This window comes from Magnolia sinica, chromosome 11, assembly GCF_029962835.1.
Source record: "Magnolia sinica isolate HGM2019 chromosome 11, MsV1, whole genome shotgun sequence".
Lineage (NCBI taxonomy): Eukaryota > Viridiplantae > Streptophyta > Magnoliopsida > Magnoliales > Magnoliaceae > Magnolia > Magnolia sinica.
The window spans coordinates 76,320,006-76,340,526 of NC_080583.1; the positions used below are offsets into that span (position 1 = coordinate 76,320,006).

Here is a 20,521-nt window from a genome sequence, read left to right on the forward strand (position 1 = left end):
TTAAAATATTATCTATGAACACTATCACGAATTAGTCCAAATACGGTTTGAAGTCCCTGTTCATGAGGTCCATAAATACTACTAGAGAGTTCGTTAGTCCGAAGGGCATCACTAAAAATTCATAATGGCCGTACCGAGTCATAAAGGCAGTCTTGGGTACATCTTCATCTCTAATCCTCAACTGATGATATCCAAACCGTATATCTATCTTTGAAAAATATTTAGCTCCCTTCAACTGATCGAATAAATCATTTATCTTCGGCAGCAGGTACTTGTTCTTGATAGTCGCCTTATTAAGTTGACGGTAATCGATGCATAGCCTCAAAGACTCATCCTTCTTTCTTACAAATAATACTAGTGCACCCCACGGCGACGTACTAGCCCTAATGAAGCCTTGGTCTTAGAGCTGCTGAAGTTACATCCTTAATTTTCTTAATTTAACAGGTATCATATGGTATGATGCTCTGGAGATTGGTGCAATCCCAGGTACTAGATCGATTGTGAAATCAACATCTCTCTTTGGCGGTAATCCAGGAATATCTTGAAATACTTCTGAAAATTCATTAACAATCAAAATTTGTTCTACTCCTTGAGGTTCAACTTCCGAGATGGCTGACAAATTAACTGATGCTCCCTTCCTTCGAGTCTCATAGAATTATAACGGTGCTCGCCCATCGATATTTAATATGACCATCTTTCTAAAACAATCAATTTTTGCCCGATATAAAGATAAAAAATCCATCCCTAATATAATATCGTATTCTCGCATCGGCATAACTATAAGATTAGCTGGTAAATTTACGTTCTCGATCATGATCGGACAGGATTTACAAATCTGACTTAGATCCACTGAATTACCAAGAGAGTTTGTTACCGTTAACTTTTTATCTAAAGGAGTAGGAGATAACCCAAGTGAGCATAAAAGGCAGTAAAAAATAAATGAATGCGATGCTCCAAAGTCAAATAACGCTCTGGCTAAGGATGAATAAATGACGATGGTACCTTCGACAACATCGCTGCTAGCCTTGATGTCAGGTCAAATAATGTCATTTGTTGGCGGTGTTGGATCCTCATATAAGGGTACGGCATTATCATAAGTCTGGGTCGCTCCATCCTCAGACTGTGTTGGAACATCATAACTTTGAATTGAGCCCTCATCTTATGGCGTCAAGTTCTTGTACGGTTGCACTGTGTCGTCTCCTTACTGTTCTAGGGAGTAGACTCGGGCTTGAGCTTGTGGTCATGGTGCCTAAACTCCCTGCCTCGACTGCTGGTACTGCTGAGGTCTAACCTGTGGTGGCAGCTGCTGAGGTGGTCTCTGATATACCGATGAAGGTCCTTGCTGTGGTGGTCTTGGGTACGACTGTAACGACCTTTGTGGATATGGCTGAAGTAGTCTTGAGGATGGCAATGAGGTGGAAGGATGTAGTGGAGGTCATTGTGACATAGACGGCAACGCCTGTTGCTGGGGAGGCCTAAAAGACTGATGTGAAGGTCCTGACCTTTGTCGATATTGAGTGCGCTGTAGTCTGGAACAAAAACAAGAAGTGTGGCCCTTGAGTCCACAATTATAGCAAAATTTCAAAAATCGTGGTGCAGGAAGTGTTGTCGTCGATCTGGCCATCGATGTCAATGTTGTTCTCTGTCTCTTAGCTACATCTTGCTGGGCTGGAGATATATGTGTAGCGGTTCTAGCACCACTTTTTACGTCCTTCCTTTGATCACAATTCTTTCAATATTCGTTGATGTCTTTCTCCACTGTTAAGGAACGCTCCAACACTTCGGCATAGGTCTTTTATACGAAAGGGGCTAATCGGCTACGAATAGAGGCACTCAAACCTTCCTCAAATTTGTGTGCCTTACGGGTTTCATCGGACACCAGAAAAGTTACAAATCGCGATAGCTCCGTGAACTTAGCATCATACTGGCGCACTGTCATATCACCCTGCTCTAATTTCATGAATTCTACGGCCTTTTGATTTTTCACATACAAAGAAAAGTATTTATCATCAAACTTCTCACAAAAGTAGGCCCAAGTCCAGGCTTTAACTCTCGGGTTCATCCTAATGACTGAGTCCCACCAATGATCTACCTCCCCTTCTAGCATGTAAATAACTAATTCTGCTTTCTGGTATTCATCGCACTTCATAACTGTGAATATCTTATCAATCTGTTTCTTCCACACCTCAACCTCAGATAGGTCAGGCCCACGCTTAAATATAGGTAGCCTCTGTCTTTTTAACCTTTCCAATAAAGTTCTTATCCCTTCGTTAGCTACATGAACGGTTTGAGTTTGACCTTGCGCTTGAGTTTGTCTTATCTGATAACCCACAAGAGCCATAAGATCTCCTATGGCCCTAATAATTCCACCCATAAGTGACCCGTTTTCAGTGGTATTGGGACCAATAGCTCTTAATGTGGCTCCGACATCAATGTTTTGATCCGCCATAATCTACGACTAATTAAACATGTAAGCTTAGTATGTGACAACCAAGGTAGGTTGTAGTAACTAAATTGAATTCTAAGTATCATTAATGGGGTGCATACTATTTAAGGTCTCTAGGAGCATGGAAAATTTATTGGATTGTAAGAAAGATTTGATGATCTAAAAGACTAACATATGAAGACTAAGAGAATTCAGACAGTGACATGTATTGAGGTTATAGTGTAGAAAATTCAGATTCTTAGGATACTATTCTCGCTAATGTTTTTGATACTTATAAGTGTTGGATTGATTTAAAAATTTTTATGAGAATATATATATAAGTCTACTATAATTCTATAAAATTTCATCCTAAATACAAAGTCTACAGAAAATTCTAAATTTTGGATAATTAAGTCTGTCCAGAAACAAACGATTTCTAACTAGTGTACACATAACTTAATATTGGTAAAGGATAAACCTAGATTTACATTTTTCAATTATTTTTTACTGAAACTACACTTGTTAATCTACGACTGGGATTTTGAATCAACTTAAAAGAAGTTTTAATTAATTAGTTATGACTTTTGTAAGTTAAGTATTTTCTACTTATTATTGCTGTCCAATTTACTGTAGTGTGCAAATGCAAAAAAAAAAAAAAAAAAAAAAAAAAAAAAAAAAAAATCTAAAAACTCCTTAGGGTCCAGATTTGGGTTATTAGTTCAATGTCAAGTCTAAATAAGATTATAAATGATGTCAAGATAATGTAATAATCCCTAAATTTATATTTCTATTTTTCCTATAATAAAAGTAAAGGAATTTATGTCTGAGTCACTAATTCTAAAGACAACCCTAGGTCCACAATTTTTAATCTAACCTGGCTCTGATACCAAACTATTACACCTCGAAATTCGAGTACCCGAATAAGGTCTTCGAGACCCGAATCCCAAGGTTCATGAGTTATAATATAATGATATCTATTACAATCCAATTGATTCAATCAAAATTCAATAAATATTCAACATCATGTAAAAGAAAATACAGCTGAAATGTTTATTAAATTAACTCTTCCGATAGTTTTCCCTTTCTACATCGAAATTTGAACATAAACTAAACCTAAATAACAAAAAAAAAACTGAATTGAATTAAAATTAAACCTAATTTTCTAGAAAATAAAGCTAATAGTGGAGGCCTGCCTGCTCGTAGTATTCCAGCTCTGCACCTGTGCTTTTTTTTAGTAGAATGAGCATAACAGCCCAGTAGGGTCATTTCTTACCCAAAATTTAACATATTCAGATAATATCAATTTTATAACAATGAAGGAAAATATAATACAGATAATGAAATTTAACAACAGAATTATGAAAATGTGATGCATGTGATATTTTCATGAATGCTCATAACATTTATATCATTTCTTACAACACCATACCCAAGTATATGGTCACGTTACATTAACGACCACGCACTGGTACTTCATGGTGATAGACCCATTTATACATTAGCTGGTCAACCTACTGCTCCAGTTGTACCTTTGATGTATGTCTGCGCACATAATTATACTTATATGTCGTACACAAAAGAGACTTTAAAGGATCCAGTGGGTTCTAGGGTCTTTTACCCAAAGGACACAATTGCCTATTTGTTGGCTTTAGGATCTCTCACCCAAGGGACACGATTATCCTACTTGCTAGCTTTAGGGTCTTTCACCTAAGGGTCACGATCGCCCTACTTGCTGATACAATTATATATTTTTCTCACAATTAAATAATCAATAGAGAAGCATGAATAACATGAACAATTCTAAAATCAATAAAAATAAATAGATAATAATTTGATAAATCAAATTTCTACACTATAATGCAGGTTCTATACGAGGTGCATAAATTCGATGTTATTAAAATTTAGTTTCTGAAATTGTTGATTCTATAATACTATTAGAAAATTTATAAGAACTCCTAAAAATGCTAAAATACCAATTTTTGTCTCAAAATTTGAATTTTGAATTTATTTACTTATTTGTAATGTAAATAATTTATTTTATTCGAAATTTAAATTCCTATTTATTAATTTATAAAAGTTTAGTTGTATCTTATATTCAAATTATTATTATTACTATTATTATTTTATTTTTATAACTTAAACTAGAGTTTAAATTAGAATAATAATTAGAAGTTTGAATTAATATCATATTAAATTTTAACTTAATTAATTTAAGAAATCATACAAGTCAGAGTTCATAATACTCACCAAATAATTAAAATTTTGAATTATAATTAATTATTTTTAAAGTCTTCAAAGTCACCTTAAATTTAAATTTACATTAATTTAATTCTTACAACAAAAATAATAATAATAATAATAATTTTTAATTCCCAATTAGTATAATTAATATTAATTCTCAAACTCTAAAAATTAAAATTTTAATTTAACTGCTTGTTAACAATTTAATTGTAACCGCTTTACTTTAAATTAAATTAATAAATCATTTTAATATTTGAAATTTCACTCGATCTAGATTAATTTAATTTAATTAATTATTACTTATGAAATTAAATACATATATTAAATAAGGCTTAAAATTTACAAATTAATTTAAGTTATTAATTCTATTTTTTTACTAAAAATAATTCTGAATTAAATTCAACAATTCTGATATAAAATAATAAAATCTATCTGCATGTACTATATTACATCTGACTTAAAATTCATAACTTAATTTGAACATATTCAATTTTTAATAATTTACCTTTATATAAATGAATTTTAAAATTTAGGAATAACTCATTTTAATTTTAATATTAATAAATATTTTTTATATATAGAATTTCTAAATTAAAATATAAACTTAGATAAATTGTTATTTTATTCTGTAAATTTTTTATTATTATTATTATTATATAATTTATTTCAACATTAAATATCAGAAATATATAAAATAAAAATTCATAAATGAGTAAGATTTCCTGCATAATAATCAATTGACAATAGCATTCTTATCAAAATTTTGGAATAAGTAAGCATAATAATTAACTGAAAATGATAAACCTCAAGATAAGATCACTTACCTTAAAAGTCTGATGATCCGACCCCAGTTTAATCTCTCTCTCTTGATCTACAAAGTTCTCTCTCTCCCCCTTCTCTATTTTTGATTTGATTGTTTCTTTCGTTTATTTCTCTTTTTCTTCTTCTTCTTCTTCTTTTATTTTAAAAAGGTGCATAATGGAATGGATGATATGAGATTATGGAATGGTTTCATTCAGTGAGAGGGTTTGCCGCCTATTCCCGTACGAAAAGGAAGGAAGAATGGAGAAAGTGGTTTAGTCAGCGTACGGAAGATATAATTTTTATTTTTATTTATTATTATTTTTTAATATATGGTGAGTCTCACTAACGATAATATAAATCTACTCCGTCCATCATCTCGGCCTGGCCAAGAGAAGATGTAAGGCCAAAAATGAGGCCGATTTAAAACTCAGGTAGGCCACATGCAAGCGAATGGTGGGGTTAGTTCCCAAAAAAAAAAAAGGGGGGTTTGTTGCAATTCTTCTTATGTATGTCCATAAAAAATTGGGAAAGGCCCACCCAGGATGTATTATTGTATTTGAAAAGGCATTCGAACTTGACGAAATTGCCCTTGCTTTTATATTAAAAAACTCTGTATTTTCTAATAATTACGAAGGTATTTCTGTCATCTAAAATAAGTGAGTTCACGGGGGAATAGTTGCTGCTTCCATAACATGACAACAAACAATAGCTCCCATGTTAGTTTCTCATCTGGAAAAATGGTGGTGACTCATTCTGCTCACACGTGGGACTGATTTACAGCAATCCTGACCATCCAAAATCATCGCGGATGAAACATATTTCTAAAGTCACTCTGATCCAATGAATGGCTGTCAAATGGATGACAAAAAGTAAAATATTACGTGATCCAAATTTGATTTGAAAAATCAGAGATTTAGATCTGTATTCTAAGTTCCAAGTGTGACGCACACGACGGACAACTGTGATCTGTTTACGTCACCAAGTTGTGTGGGCCCCACCAAGATGTATGTGTTATATCCCCACCGTCCATCCATTTTTTGAGATAATTTTAAGATATGAACCCAAAAATTAAGCAGATCCAAAGCTCAAAGTGTAGTCCACCACAAAAAGTAGTGGGGACAATAATTCCCACCGTTGAAACTTTCATAGGGCCCACCATAATGCTTATTTGCCATGTAGCTTGTTTATAAGGTCACACAGAGACTTTGATGAAGGGACAAAATCAATACCAAATTGATCCTGAACTCACTGTAACTCCAAAAGTTTTTAATGGTAGACTTTCAATTCTCACGAGGTATGTGTTATATCCAAACCGTCCATCCATTTCGTGACCTCATCGTAAGGCTTGAGACTAAAAATAAGACAGATCTAACAATCATGTCGACCACAGTGAAATAAGTGGGGGATTGAATGTCTACAATTGAAACCCTTTTGTGGCTCACATAAGTTTTGGATCAATATGAAATTTTTTTTTCCTCTTCAGACAGGTCTTTTTGGCCTTATGAACAGATTGGATGGAAAATAAACGTTATGGTGGCCCTACAAAATTTTTAACGGTGAAAATCATTATCTTCACTGTTATTTATGGTGTGGTCCATTTGATCTTTGGATATGATTCATTTTTAGGATAGTACTCGAAAACGATCTAGAAAAATGGATGAACGGTGTGGATATAATAAATACATCATTATGGGGCCCATGTAATTTTGATCTCCTTTGAACGGTTCGTACAAGTCGGAGTTCGCGGAGCGTCAGCGCTCGTCTTCGAACGACACGTACCTACACCAGCTATATAGCTGGTGTGTGGTACACCAGCTAATTCGCTTCCTATTTAAGGTCCTAGAATCAGATGCAAAGCGAAGAGAGAGAGGCCACAATGGAAAAAGAGATGAGAAGAGGGGTTCTTATCATTGTAGGAATCCTTGTAATACTCTTTTGGAGTTTTATGGGTGGTGGGAGTTGTGAAAAGAGTGAGAAAGATGCAGTATGCAATGGATCAATTTCAGAATGCTACCAAGAGGAAGAATTCTTCATGGACACTGAAATCAGTAGAAGGGTTCTATCAGGGAACTATATTACCTACCCCGCGTTAGACAAAAACAAGCCTGGCAGCGGTGGTGCGCCACGGGGTCAAGGCTACACGCGACCTTGTCAGAAGATTTTCCAGTGCAGGAAATGACCAGCCATAGCATGAGGATACAGACCCCTCTCAAACTCAAGCCTATCTTCTCTGGTTCAACCTCAAACTGGCACCACGTTATACTAAGGGAGGGTTTGTGGGTGCATCTAGCTTGTATGGAGGTTATGGAGGTGTAAACTTTCCAACTCTTCTTCTCTGTATGTTTTGTGTAATGTTTTATTTGCTACAACAGCAGTTTGATTCCTACCTTACTTATATACACGTGATAATGTAACATGCATGTGTAAGATCCGAGCCGTTCATCATGTTGGTCCCCTATCAAGTGTGAATTCCCTTGATAGCTTAATGATAAACACCATCTTTGCAATTCCGACAAGCCAATTATGCATCTTTTATATAGAGACAGAAGGGAGAGGAATGCTCATCTGGGCACTCGAGAGAACTTTTTGAGAACTCATTTCCGGTGTTATGAGCTCAAAATCTGAACCGTCCACCTGATGCAAGACCCTATGAGACCCTAGGGTCTTGCTTTTACTCTGATCCAAAACTTTTGCAGGCCGTAACGAAAGAGAGGAAAATCAAGGGAGGAATCTATTTCCTTTTGCCATGGCCACTAGATTTTTGGATTAGGTTAAAAGTTAGGCCCTATGGGTTTCATGGGATCTTGGATTGGGTGAATGCTTCAAATTTTAGGCTCTTGTCATGGGAAATGAGTTCTCAAAAAGTTCTCACGAGAATTGGTGAGAACTGGGGAGTTTGGTGAGAACTTTTTAAGAGCTCATTTCTGGTGATATGAGCTCGAAATCTAAACCGTTCACCTGATGCATAACCCCCATGAAATCCCTAATACCTAGCTTTTACCCCGATCCAAAACTTTTGTGGGCCATAACGAAAGAGAGAAAAATCATGGGAGAAAGCTATTTCCGTGCATGAGCAGGAAAAAAAAGAGTAAAAGCTACGGATATAAACCGTAGCTAAATATCTCTAGCCACACTCGCCGTCCGTAGCAAGAGCTAGTGTAGGTGCCGTAATAAAGGTCTGAAAGATACAACTACGAATTTAATCCGTAGCTATAGGTATTGTATTAATAGCTACAGATATATCAGCAGCACACTTTCGTTAGCAAAAAGTACATACAACTATGGATAATATTTGTAGCTAAAACTATAGTAGATCAGTAGCTATATGTCGAAGTTAGCAACAGGCATGGTTTTCAATCTAGGGCTGCCTTTAAAAAAAAAAAAAAAACTTGAGGAAACAATAATGGCGTCTCTTACCATTGCTAGTACACGCCCTGATAGATCAATTCATATAAAAATTCCAGATTCAACAATAAAAGAAACCAGTGCATATGCACAAAAAATATGATTTGGTTTTTGTTTCCTCTTCTCATTAACCATTGTTTGGATGATCAGATCTTACAATCTTGGGGATCTTTGAAGCATCCTCAGTATAACTTTAAGCCTGCATCATACCGATGGCTTGGATGACTGACCAGAATTTCACACATATAAAGAATGTTGCACCTCAGTCAGTGTGGCATGGGCCAAAACTCATGCTGGTGCATTCATACATCAAGAAATTACTTTTTTTTTCCTATGCCTAAATTCCAACTCTTGATTACCGTTGTCATTCCTCATCACAAAAATTTTAAAGGCGCATGAAGAGAATAAAGCATAATGTAATTAAAAAAAGGCTCCAGTACTTTGCATTTCATGAAACAATACAAAACAACAGTTGTACAATGAAACAAACACCCAAAACAACAATCTATGAATCTAAGAACCCTATCGTAGTTTAACTGAAATGAACCATAGAAATCTCGAATTGAGGAAATGTGATCCCGATGGGAGTGTTTCCACTTACCGGTCAGCGATGAAAGAGAAGACGACGTCGTTGGGGAGGCCGAAGATGGAGAGCCGATGACCGAAACTACAGCTTCTGGTGACAAGCATCTGAAGCATTTGATCCAGTTGCTCTGGCTTACGCTGGAGGCTCCATTCCTCAATGTCTGTATCTTACCAGCAGTAAGGCCCTGAAACTGCTATAGCCCAAGACTTGCAGACCGTTGGAACAACGGTCAAGATCTCTTGAAGAGAGAGATGGCTAAAGATCAGGCCAAGAGCATCTGGTATCAGGTCTTCCCAGCAACGGAATTCGCCAGCACCTGCCATATTATTTTCTTCTGCAAAGAAAAAGAAACAGAACCAACTTTCTATCAGTTGCTGAGAAAAGACCAAATGGAACAGAAGAAGAGAGATCAAGCAGGGGAAATAAAAGAAAATGCAGAAAATTTGAAAAACACCTGTCCAATTTCTAGCCACCCAGATGAAAATGCAAAGAAACCAAGATCCAATTACAAGAAAATGAAAGAAGACAAAAGATTAGAAAAAAAAAAAAATAGAAAGCAATTTCTTTAAATTGTATGGTGTGATTCTTCTCCTATTTCTTCTTCCTTCTATAACTTCTTTTTTTTTCTTTTCCTTCTATAACTTCTTTCTTTTTCTTTTCCTTCTATAAGTTCTTTTGCCATGCATCACACCTTTTATACATTTGAAAATAGATAAGTTGTGATATGGAAGGGTAGGAGGCATAATAATATGTTTGCTACTAAGAGAGGACCAACTTTTCAGCAATTTTCCAGTTCAATGATTATCCAGCACAGAGGAATACAGTGGCCTTTTGTAGAACTCAACAAAGATTTTCAAATATCATGCACCCATATATTGATCTAACAGCTTCTATGTCACACCTGTAATACTTGCCAATCAAGCTAAGGTGTCAATATCATAAGCATATTTTCTATTTCCAGTAGTTTATGTTGATAACACAAGGGCAAATTTGGAGCAAAAATTAAAAAAGAAGAGAAAATAAGATACACACACAGACACACAGACACACACACACACCACTGAAGGGAAATCTCACCAGTGAGTGATTGAGAAGCAAAGTTGTAAGTCACAAGTGAGTTAGCTAGAAGCGCAGCTGCAATTCACAGCTTTTCAGCAATTTTACTTACCTGTAAACAACTTACACATGAAACTCACTTTCAAGTGATGCGTTTACAAATCGAAAAAGTTATAGGCATCCAAACAGATGGTGGGTCAGGCTCGGCTTAGAATGGCTCATTTAAGTAAATGGTTTGGACTTGGGTTGAACTCTGCTTGACTTGAGCCACCCATATAGCTCATCAATGGGTTGAGCCAGATGACCTGAACCGGCCCAGAAGATCTGAGAATATACATCTGTGGGTAATAACAATTACCCCTTCATTATGCTCATTCATAACTGTCCACTATGCACATGGCCTGCTATGACTAGTTTATGATACCATGGTTTAAGTGCTGGCATGCATTTTATGAGGAAACCCAAACATATCAAATAGAAATTAAGAAAATCTCCATGATACTGGAAAAGCTCTATTTTATGAGGAACTCAAACAGAAATTACAGTAAGTGCTAAATTCTGTAGTGGAAATCTTTTTTGAGATAACATATCTTTGATTGATGAAACAGCCAAAGAACAACTGTGAGATCCAAGTCGATGGGAAGCACACCATCAACAAATTGAAGAAAGAAATTTTCTAAAATTGAAACAAGAGTCTCAAATCTCATTTACCTGTTTCTGAAAGCATAGGACATACGAAATATCTACAACGTCGATTTCATCAATTCCTCATTAAATGGAACAAAATTGGGCTTTCCCTGTGTAGTACCAGAACTGCAAGAAACAAATATTTTGCCTCAGTTCGCTGATCATATGTTCAAAGTACAGGAAGCAAAAGCAGAATCAGAATCAAGACCTTAATGATATGGTTGTTATGGGTCTCCCAGTAAGTATAGGTGACAAGTCTCCATCTGCAATTCTTTGAAAATATGGATCCAAATCTGGATGAGTAGCCAATGGTACACCAGAAATATGAAACAGCTTGCTGTTCGGACATAAATTGCATACTGGCATTGTTAGTAGCAAGTCGCTACTAGACGATGCTCTGTGGGCCATTCACTTGTACTTTTCTGTCTGGAGATCCAAGGATGCAGGTTATAGAAACATATATAATCAATCAGTTTCTTACTTCAAATGCTACAGAATGTTACACAAAACATAAAATGCAGATTTGAAAGCAATGAATAACTTGAAAGAAAAAATAATAATAATCTGATAGTATAGTTAATGATCTAACATTTTCCTGTTCCTTGGTTAATGTGTTCTGCTCCATTGATGAAGTCAATGTACAGCTGCTGTCTCCAACAAGAACAAGGGGCTGAGAACAAGTGGCCAATGGAAATGGTGTACAACCTGTATCTGTTAAGGAATCCACCATTAGTTGAAATGATTGGATAGACCATCAATGTCAGACCACGATCAAACAGAAACAAAGAAGCAATCCTTGGAATCAAACCTATCTGATCCGCAACAGATGAGATGTCATTGCCCTCCAAATACTCTACCCCTTCTGAATTTTCAGCATCATAACTGTTTGCAGTAAAGCTGTCAAGAATCTAAGTCACGGACTGATAGGTAGTTTCACAGTGAACTCATTAAAGATGTAGTCTAATGAGGAATTGTAGATGAACAATGCCAATAGAGTTTGGTTAACTTTCCTTTTTTCTTAGTTTACTTCAAGTGTAATCCATTATTACTGGATTTACCTGATTGCTCTGTGTTCTGAAGTCCTCTATAGACAATCTTGAATCAAGAACCACTATATCATAACTTTCCATCTGGGGAAAATATAGGCCCCTCCTTTTAGTATGCAAGGAAAATTGGTGGCAATGGTAAATACCAGCTGTCAAAAGATAGCTACCTGCAAAGAAAACTTCCAATTCTACCCTACAGAGGTGTGAGGTACCTTCACGTTAATGTGGCATTTAGAAGCCTTTAGGTTTGGACAACAAGCATCCACACCAAACAAATATGCTGCTCTTACCTCTAATGAAAGAAAAAGAAAAGGAAAAGATAAGTTCTAAGTCTTGAACATTTCAAATGGGTGGCTAAGCATTTATTATTGGCAAAAGATAATCAAAACTAGAACCATAACCTCCTGACTAAAACAAATTGATAATTTATTGCAAACTAATCACTAGTTGCCCTGTTTGTATGATCACCTGAGTTCAGATTATTTCACAACAGATCTGAGTTAAGGTTTAGAGAAGAAGCCTATCAAACGAACATCACACATATAGTCACTTAGGAATTGTCATTTTCTTTCTTTTTTCCCATTTTCTTTATTCTAAGCTTGTTAACAAGATAAAGGCTGTTTTGATGCACGGAGTTCTAAATCCAACAGAGTCATATTCAGTTTTTATGTTTTTGTTTCAAGATCAAGCATCTAGAAGCTTCATTAAATAAAATAAAATAAAATTCAACTTTGTCACATATATCAAATGCTTTATGGCATCATTCCAAAGAGTTTATTAGGTCCAATTACATCAGGAAATCAACAGCATTCAAGAAAAATTAAAGAGTTCTTGGAATGGGGGATTTCTCTACTATAATTCCCTATTTACAATGGATTTGTTGGTGGAATGAATTTCAAGTGAGAATCTTGCTTTAAGAAAATAACAACAATAATAATCAAAATCACAAGTGTTTCTTGCAACACAAAAAAGCATGCTGAATTGTTGAAAAGATTAAAATAGTCTATGATCATTCTAAGACCCTTCACTACATAAATCACATGTTACATGGAAATTGATCAACACTTCATTCTCTAGTTCTCGAGGAACTGTTGAAAGGTTCTGTCATTTTTTAATCGTTTCCATGTGCTAACAAAGTTGGTTAGCCGTGCTAGCCTTTTCTTTTGCAAACAAACACAAACCCATGTAACTTAAGTACATAATCAAGTAATAAATAGAAAATATGGGAAAAGAAATATTTCAACTCCAATATTCTGATAAAAGTTGGGGGAAAAAAATCACATATCAAAAGGAATGCTTAAAGCACCACAAACATACACTGCTCAGAAACTGAAAAGTCTATTGCCTTCCACGGTTCTCCTCAACAGAAAGGAAAAGACGTATGATCTGCAAAATGGTGGCACACAATCTGAATGTAAAAACTTGATGTATAAATGAGGCGTAAGTATTGATGTATAAAATCAGGATCTGAATGTAAAAACTTGCTGCTTTAGTGGCACAAAATTTATCTTTGAAGGTGACAAAAGCTGGAAATATATAAATGGTTGCCATTTCCATCCGAACTGTCCCTCGGAGTGTGGCCCACATGAGTTTTAGATCTAGCTCATCTTTTTTTATCACGGAAAAATTCATGCTCAATGCCACAAGCATCTGCACAAACCCCTAATCTCTGAACCCCCTCAAACCCCCAATCAATCTAATCAATACCCCCTCAAACCCCCAATCCAATTCCACAAAACAAAAAAGAGAGAAATCTGAACATTCTAAAGAGAAAAAAGAAGATAAGCGGCCTTGCATACCTAAACGAGACACGATCGAGCAGCAGGGATGCGGATGATGGCATGAGAGAGGGGAGGCTTCGTGAGATTGAGAGAGGGGATGGTTAGGGTGAAAAGAGGGGTTTGTAAAAGCAATCATGACATAAAGAATTTATAAAGTAGGATAAACTACTCTGCATTATGCAAAACATATGCTCTTCATAAAGAATAAAATCATGTAGGATTATTGGAATGGCTCTTACCTCTCTGACATCAGAACTGTATCTCCTCCACTTTCTCTTCTTTCTTGGCCTCAGCAGCAAGTGCTTCAGGAGCACCAGCTCCACCACCGGCACTTGCAGCCACAGCAAAGCCACCACCACCACCAAAAGGCACTGAAGCAAACTTCTCCCTATATAATGATAATACAAATTAACAATAACATCTATCTATCACATTATGATAATCCAAACAATAGCAGGGAACTACAATTACAACTCACATAGTTAATGTTCTCATTCTAAAGCCCTTCTCCCTCCTCCTTTACCAGGGCTTGGGACCGGCAATGCAACCATAGACAGTAGAGACCAATCCTCCTTAACGTGGCACACATACTGCTATTCTAACCATCCAAACTGTGGGGCACACTATGGTGGAGGATTTCTTGAAAATCACACTATTTGGCAATCCTAGCCATCTGATTGGTGGGTGGTTAAAAGAAACACAACAAGTATTACCAATTCAACAACATACGTCAAATAGTTATTAGCATCTGCTCAGTCTTACTCCATCCAAGATCAGCTCTGTAGTTTGGCTGGTCTGAATTTCAAGACATGTGTATGGTGGAAGAGATCATCATTTTTGAGATGGTAGTGAACTATAAAACAGGAGTCTAGCCCCTAGTAGTCACAGTAAGGAATCATAATCACCCTCATATTTGCCAAAAATGTCAGGAAAAAAAAAAAAGCAGTCCCGATTACATGAAATGTCGTAGATGAGAGGGGCCCCTCAAAGAATCTGCTAAGTGTAGAGCTGGACACAAGCCTAGCCAACTTATACAAGATCTAACTTGTAGAAATCAAAACATAGACTAAAAATAGATAAGTAGGACAGCTAGGACTGCTTAAGTTGCTCAAGAAGCAAATTGAAAACAGATAACTAAGATGCGAGATGCGAGGCTTCATACAATCCCAAGATGTCAAGAGAAGATCAGATTAATGTGTTTCAACAAATTCTAAATATAACAAATCATTGAAAATATTAAAATCAGAAAGGCACTTCCTCTTTTTTAAAGAGGCAAAAGGTACTTCTTTTTTTCTTAAGGGAGAAGTACTTTTCAATCAAAAGACTTAAACAATTAAGAATCCTTTATGAATTCATATGAACAGTAGGTCATTTTTTTTATTTTGAAGAACAATGTACAGTAGGTCAATTGTTTAAATGTATAATCATACAACTAAAGAATCATTACAGTGCATCCCAGCATTGTCATATAAACATCGATGATGCATGCAAATTAGAATTTAGCAAGTTCTAATGCCAAAGCAGAAAATCCATGAAAGCATACCAGAGACATCGCTGACAAACAATTTGTAACAACAGCAGTATCCTACCGCCACTCATGTTCACACTGCCAGCAGGTGGCATCCTGTACAAGATTTACAGAACGCTGAATAACACCAGAACAAAATGCATTAAAGGTGGAAAATGTAGCACTGAGAAAACAGACAACACGCCTCATGAAAATAAACAAATGTATACCACCTAAGAATAAATAAATAATGTTTCAATTCTATAAATAAATAAAGAAAAAAAATTAATATAAAAAAGGAAGAACTCCATCCAGAGTTACAACATACCCAAAACAAACTCTTCACAGTCCACATGTTGAGGTATTCTGACAATTTTAACTGTCCATATTCTTTGAAGTACCATGAATAAGCTATGGTCCCATAATCACATTTCAGTGATGCTCCTGACCTTTGATTTCTGGAGCCGAGCATGAGCCACATGAAATTTCAATCTATTAAATTCATCTACACAGTGATGGTAAGAATCATGCATTCAATGTAAAATGCTCACAATTTCACTTATAACATAGGACCTAGAACATAGATGGTTTGTTTTGATCATCAAACCAACACAACATGTGGGCCCACCAATGGAAGATTTTCAAATGCAGGTAAAAGCTGTAAATCAATTACAACCTGCATTTACAGGAAATTTCAGCATCCAAATAGGCCCTGTAATCCATTTACCAGCAATTGATTTACGACTTGCAGATTTTATAGCATCCAAGAGACCCCTAAATCAAATCCAAACGCCTAAAAAAAAATCATCTAACACCAAAACATAAAAACCCAAATTTAAAAATAAAAATAAAAATAAAAAAGCATAGTAGAATGGGATATTAGTCATAGTCCGTCGATCGGTGGAGGTGGCGGCGTTGGTGGAGTATAGAGGTTGCAAGAGTGGATTGCAGCGGCGGTGGCTGCAGTCGAAGGCTGCGGTAATGGGGGCTGTCTCCATATCTGTGCAATCAACAACAATTACAAACAGGAAGCAAACAAATGCCACAAAGCAGTCACTCCTTCAACCCCAGTCCAACTATACTTGAGACCAAAATCGCTCTCTCGAATCTGGAAGGTGAAATTCCTAATTCTAAAAATTCTCAGATTCCCAAAATCCCAAAATCCCCAATTTGTAAAATCAGAAAAACCCAAATTCAGGGTCCACATTCAAATCTGTAAGCCCTAAAATCCCCAAATCCCTAAATGCAGGTACACATTCAAATTGGAAATCTACAAATTACTAAATCCCCAAATTCATAAATCAACATTGAGATTGAGAGAGAGAGAGAGAGAATACCTCACCTTCGTGAATCTGATTCAATCGAGCTATAGAGAGAGAGAGAGAGAGAGAGAGAGAGAGAGAGGGAGGTCGTGATTGAGAGAGGAATGAATGTGGTGCGTGGGTGAGGAGGGCCTTGGACCACCACTCGGCCAACGTTAGCGGTCCGAACGAGTCCCTCACCAAGGATGTGCAGGGACAGAGAGAGAGAGAAGTGGGGAAAAGATAGAAAGGAGCGAGAGGAGAAATGTTTCTCCGTGTGTGGGCGCAAGAACGAAAAAAGAGCTGTTTTTTTTATGGGGGCGGACGCCCACTAGAGACGAACGGTCATGGTAGGGGCTCCGTGTGGCCCACCATCATGTGTGTCATTTACCTATGCCGTCTATTCAATTCAACGAATTTTCTAGGGCTTTCTCTTAAAAAAAAAAAAAAAAAAAAAAAGAGGCAAATAGAAGGCTCACATGGACCACACCACAAATCAACAAAAGGCACTTAATCTCCATTGTTTCCTATGATGTGCTCCACTTAGCTTTCAATTTTTCTACTTTTTTAAACTAATGCATTAAATGAGCTTTCAAAATGAATGGACAGCTTAGAGAAAACACAAAAATTGTGGTGGGCCGTATACAACTTCTAACGGACATTCAATTTGTACCTTTGGCGTGGTGGCGACGGAACGGATTAAATTCGTAAGAATATTATTTTATATCCGTAGCCAAAATCTAGGATAATCCATAACCTTTTATTATTTTTTGGGTAGTGTTTTGTCATTTCCCTTTAGATTTTTGGATCAAAGTAAAAGTTAGGCCCTAAGGATTTCATGGGATTTTACATCAGGTAAATGGCTCATATTTTGGGCTAATATTATTTGCAATGAGTTCTCAAAAAGTTCTCACGAGAATTGGTGAGAACGGGTGGGCACGAGTTCTCCCGAGAACTTTTTGAGATCTCATTTCCAGTAATATTAGCTTAAAACCTAAACCATCCACCTAATAATGCAGCACCACATGAAACCCTAGGGCCCAGCTTTTACCTTGATCTAAAACTTTCATGGGCCATAAAAACTATTTCCTTTTGCCATGGCCCACCAAATTTTTAGATTAGGGTAAAAGTTGGATCCTAAGGGTTTCTTAGGACTCTACATCAAGTGAACAGTTAGATTTTGGGCTCATATCACTGGAAATGAGTTCTCACAAGAATTGGTGAGAACGGGTGCACAACTTTTTTAGAACTCATTTCCAATAATATGAGCTCAAAATCTAAACCATCCACCTAATGTTGCAGCACCCCATGAAACCCTTAGGGCCCAGCTTTTACCTTAATCCAAAACTTTTATGGGCCATAACAAAAGAGAGGAAAATAATGGAAGGAAATTATTTCCTTTTGCCATGGCCCACCAGATTTTTGGATCAGGGTAAAAGTTGGGCCCTAAGGGTTTCATGGGATTCTACATTAGGTGAACGGTTCAAATTTTGGGCTAGGATGAGCTAACTTAGCCACCCAACCTAGCTATTCCGGTTTGCCCATGCCGAATTTGCAAGATTCCATCAAATCGACGGTCAAATTTCTATTTTATTTTCATTTTTACTATTTATAGTAAGTTTTAACTTGATTATAACTCTTCATCTGTTGGGTTTTAGGAGTTGCCTCCAACATGAAAAGTGCTTAAAGTAATTAGGAGAATCACATAGTTGGACCAAATAGGACACTTACTATTTTTGCCCAAAAACCTTAATGACTAGTAGGAATCACCACCATCTATAAATAATAAGTTTACTATTTATAGTAAGTCACGATTTCTAGGAGTTTTAGTTGTAGTTTAATTCCGAAATTTCTTCATACGTTTCATACCATTATTTAAGAAGGTTGTAAGCTCATTTTAATCACCAATCAATTTATTACGAATTTCTAGAAATTATTCTATTTTCTTATTTTCCTCATGGATTCGAGGTATCTCTATGAGGAGTCCAGAGAAGTTCCATGGATTCAGAATAGTTATTCCCTGAGGAAGATGGTGCTTGACTTCAACACATCCTCCCCTGCGTCAGTTTGATATCAGAGCAAGGATTTTCCTTAGATCTATGGCTTCTAATGATGGGTCGGGCAACAATCCCATGGACTGTGCTCCATGAAATCATCATTTAACCGCGGCAACTTTCGAAGCAGCGCAGCAGGAGAATCAGAAATTCATGCAAGTAAATCAGCAAGTCATGCAAGGGTTACAGGTGCCATCGACCGCTTGACAGAGGCTATAGGGCAACTCCGTGGTCATGACAATAATCCGCTAGCACTTGTTGTTGGAACTTATAATTGCCTTGATCGTAGGATAGTTTCGACAGTGAACCAAAGGATCATCCCTAAGGAAGGGGGATCTAGAGACGAGGAGGTCGATGACATGATCATCTAATATCCTAGGCAAGGTGGCGGTCGGGTAGATCGGACAAATCAGGAATTCAGGATGAGGGACGATCTTCCTATCTTCAATGGCCAACTTCACATCGAGAATTTCTTCAATTGGCTTTTCTAAAGTGGAATACTTCTCTGACTATATGGAAGTCCCTCAAGCAAAGAAGGTCAAGCTTATGGCCTACAAATTAAAAGGCGAAGCTTCAGCTTGGTGGGAGAAATTGCAACTCACACAAACGAGGCATATGAAAGCACCCATCCACACATGGCAGCAGATGAAGCAGCTACTCTGTGCCCGATTCCTTCCTAGCGACTACGATTAGATATTATTCCAACAATATCAGAACTATCTGTAGGGTAGTCAGTCAGTGAGAGACTATGCAGATAATTTCTATTTCTCGGGGGCACATAACGGTTTGGTTAAAACTGAATTGCAACGAGTCGCCTGATTCAACGATGGATTGCGTATGCCGATCCAAGATTGGGTTCAGATACAACTCATTTGGACAATGAATGATGTAATCAAGTTGGCTAACTGAGTGGAAGTGCAGCTTGAATATCCCAAAACACAGACCTACCCTACCACCAGGGTCACGACAGCGGGTCCGTCCCAAGGAGCTTCACAACCCAAAGGGAAAGGACTTGTAAGAGGACGCACTCAACCTCCTACACCCGTGAACCGAGATCAGGAAAGTAGGCAAGTTAGGCCCCAAAGGAGTGTAACAACTCATGCTCGGCCAAGCAAGATCTCGAACCCCTATGGTTGGCCAAGACCCGACCATTGCTATCGTTGTGACCAATCGAGCCACCTATCGAACACTTGTCCTAGCAACAAGTGGCGAACCTCGACATCAATGATGTTAGTGCTGAAAACGTCATTGAAGACCTAGATGTTGATGAATTAGAGCACACAACAGAGGATGAAGCGGATGAGGCAAATTGGATTTCGTAAGATCATGGCGAGTTACTCGTCATGAGGCAACTATTGTATGCACCAAGGAAAGAAGTACACATATAACGATATAACATCTTTCGAACTAGGTGTACTGTGAGTCGAAAAGTTTGTGATGTGATCATCAACAGTGGGAGGAGCAAGATCATTATCTCCAATGTCGTGGTGGAAAAGTTGCAATTAAAGACGAAGCATCACCCATCTCCATACACAATTGGTTACATTAAGAAGGTCAGTGAGACAAAGGTAATTGAACAGTGCACTATATCATTTTCAATTGAAAAACATTATAAAGACGAAGTAGTA

The 20,521-nt window shown here is 36.9% G+C and overlaps 1 long non-coding RNA gene across 1 annotated transcript; it reads right to left on the bottom strand.

Moving 5' to 3' along the window:
• Positions 1-9,076: 9,076 nt before the first annotated feature.
• On the bottom strand, positions 9,077-14,623 carry LOC131219395 (uncharacterized). Its single transcript, XR_009158165.1, has 8 exons — positions 14,510-14,623; positions 14,050-14,419; positions 13,568-13,636; positions 11,794-12,540; positions 11,413-11,630; positions 11,229-11,330; positions 10,539-10,639; positions 9,077-9,795 (listed from the first exon to the last, which is right to left on the bottom strand). It is a non-coding gene; the product is annotated as an uncharacterized LOC131219395 (long non-coding RNA).
• Between the last annotated feature and the right edge of the window lie 5,898 nt (positions 14,624-20,521).